The following is a 3172-nucleotide window of genomic DNA, read 5'->3' as shown; positions in this document are numbered from 1 at the left end:
AACAGTGTTTCGTGGCGGGCCTCCGTGGCCCGTTCAGCGGTTCAACCGGCCCGCCCTAAGCCTGCCCTAAGCCCGACCTATCCTGCACATGTGAAAACACGTGTGGCGACCGTCGTATTAAGTGCGGCGACCGCCACGCGTAAAAGCATTGGGTTGCCTCCCAACAAGCGCTTTTGTTTTTAGTCGTTAGCTCGACTTGAAGTGGCCCACTAATTGGGCGGATTAGCGATCCGAGTGTTGAAAATAGGCAAAGGGAGCAGCTTGGTCCTTAGCTTCTTCCACCACTGATATTTCCCCGTCTTTGTTTTGATAACATAAATTTCGGGGTCCTCTCCGGTTGCCTTCTTCTTCTTTTGCTTCTTTTTTTGCGGAATAGAGGTAGAGGGATTAGTTTTGACCTTTTTGGGAGAATATCTGTCACACCCCAACTCTTATGACTTATGCACTTACCAAAAATAAATTCAAAATTTAAACTAAATAATCCATTTGTCGAGTAAATAGAGCACACATATTATATCAATCCAAAAACCAACATTTATCAAGTACATATTTTATTCTAAACCGTAGTGGGACTCTTTCACCACTCTATATACTACACATTTATCTACATGCAAAAATGATGAGGAGGAGAAGGTTGCCAAAAATGCGCCAGCCGCCGACCCTGATAACATGTGGAGTTCCTATGACTCACGTCAACCCAAAAAGTTCACTGCTATCTCTTATTCCTGAAAAATATTAGTGGTTTATATGAGCCACAACTCAGTGTATATAAATCTTACCTTTAATCCCACATCCCAGATATCAATATATTCTTTAACCAATATATATAACAATAACCAACAATTATTAGAAACAATTTCATCCACATATGCATATGCCACACTATTCAATTTATTATTCTGTGACAAATCAAGTCTGGTATCTGCCCGGGATTCCATTGTATATGACCCATTGCCTTTGTACATATATATATATGACCCGAAGGTCCATTGCCATTGTATAATATGACCCGGAGGTCCCATTGCCATTGTATACATATATATGACCCGAAGGTCCATTGCCATTGTATATATGACCCGTAGGTCCATTGCCATTGTAAATGACCCGTAGGTCCATTGCCATTGATATCAGACCCAGGGCATGACTGTCACAGATCCCTTTTAATCCAATGATTCTAATAATTCCAACACCATACATCAAACATATCCATTGCACCAGTTACATATCCATATATTCCATCAATTAGCTCCAATGCTACAGATAAACTTATCCATTGTACAAATAACATATCCACGTCATATTAAACCATCAATATCAAATAACACATAACTATTTCAGGCTCACATCATATAATTCAAACATTCACTCTAATTTAACACATAACAATCAATCACATAAAATATTTAAAATTAAAAGTGTGATTTATACACACCTGATTATAGTAAGTAGTTTAACTGAACCCCTGATTCCACTGGCTGCATCCTTGATCCTTTTATTTTCTTCCGCTATAATTTTGGCCGTAATATCTCTGTGTATTTCTTCTGACTTCCTCTCTATTTCTCCTTCCTACCACTAAACTTGTGTAGTATATTTGTATATAAATGAAGGCGGTGTAAAACTTCTTTATTGATAAATTAGTACTATTACATAAATAGCATTGGTACGCTTCTTTTGACAATTTCTCCATTCTTATCTTATACTCATTGAACTAGTTGTAACATATATTCATGCGATTTTGTCATGCAAATGTAACTATAATTTTTTTTAAGTTTTATAAAATAAATAGAAATGTATTCTATATTGGAAATGTGTCGACAACTCATAATTTGGATAGACACGTGTTTCTACCAATACTTGTCAAATATGGGTAGTCACATAGCTATGTATTTTAATCCTTTTAGTTCATTTGTCTATTTTTTTTTATTTATATAGATATAGCTTTTTGAATTGGGAGGCTATCACCAATTTTATACGTACATATATATACAAAGCCATGTAATATATTATATTATTTTAATTTTGAAGCTTAACTACATATATTACATACTTTACAGTTTTCATCTTATGTGAAAACTTATGTGTATGCACATATATATAGGTATAAAGGCAACATATATAGTTCGGACTAGGCACGCCCCCCATAATTTATTAACTACCATCTTATTCAATACTTACTCTTATAACAATATAAATACCTAAATAACATTAAAATGTATGAATATGCAGAATAAGGCATAATTTGAATTAGAGATGTCACAATTCTTCCCTCCTTTAAGAATTTTGTCCGCAAAATTCATTATCCACTATGCTCATGTATCCAGATAAAGTTATTGACCCGCAAACACAAGCAAATAAGTTTTCTCGTATTTTCAATTAGCTTCTCTGTTTGCTTGATCATATACTTCTACATAATAAGTCTAACACTTTCACTACATATATCTATTTATTTTGAGCAGATGGTGTATATGGATTTTGTTTTATCACTAAGTCTCAGTTTAAGACTCATTGTTCTTGATTCATGACACGTTTTATGGAGAAGATTTTATACTTTTTCCAGATTATGAGGTAGTGATAATCTATAAACATCAAGAGTCACTTTAGCATTAGTATGATCATATGAGTATAATATTAGATTAACTATTTTATTGTAATCTTATGATTCTTACTATCATCACATTCGTCATTGTACGGGCACAATTCATTTATAATTATGACATTCTTTATAAGGACTTGATATATGTACATCTATGTAATTCTATGTTAACTCCATCAATCAACCGTCCAATTCAGTTAACTTTACTTTCACATTCATAGATGCATGTATGTCTAATAACGATGGTTTCTAACTAACCTATTTTTATATTTAATTTATTAGTAACTCAACATTCGCTACATAAATGATATTATTGATATCAATTCTATTATACATGCTGCATAAACTAATTTTTAATACATCTTTGAGTTGTCAACTTCTTGCATAGCTCTCACGCTATACAATCTATGTATAGGTTTTCTAAACTCCGGATTTCATTTGGTATAACCTTTATACTTTCATTGATCCATATATATATATAAAACTTAACATCTCTCTTTCTGTATATAACTTCTAGATATTTCTTCTATCTCTTCTTAATCTCTTTTTCTTTTTCTTTTTTTTTTCTTTTTAATCATT

General features: G+C 33.0%; 1 long non-coding RNA gene across 1 annotated transcript; it reads right to left on the bottom strand.

Annotated features, from left to right (window-relative positions):
* Window positions 1–660: 660 nt before the first annotated feature.
* Window positions 661–1584, bottom strand: LOC125217623 (uncharacterized). The gene is made up of 2 exons (XR_007175771.1): window positions 1433–1584; window positions 661–725 (listed from the first exon to the last, which is right to left on the bottom strand). It is a non-coding gene; the product is annotated as an uncharacterized LOC125217623 (long non-coding RNA).
* Window positions 1585–3172: the final 1588 nt, after the last annotated feature.

The sequence above is a fragment of the Salvia hispanica genome, chromosome 1, assembly GCF_029641045.1.
Source record: "Salvia hispanica isolate PSC_SH4W2 chromosome 1, Shi_PSC_v1, whole genome shotgun sequence".
NCBI classification, from domain to species: Eukaryota; Viridiplantae; Streptophyta; class Magnoliopsida; order Lamiales; family Lamiaceae; genus Salvia; species Salvia hispanica.
The sequence above is the reverse complement of the archived record's forward strand: the minus strand, read 5'-3'. Positions and strand labels throughout refer to the sequence as shown.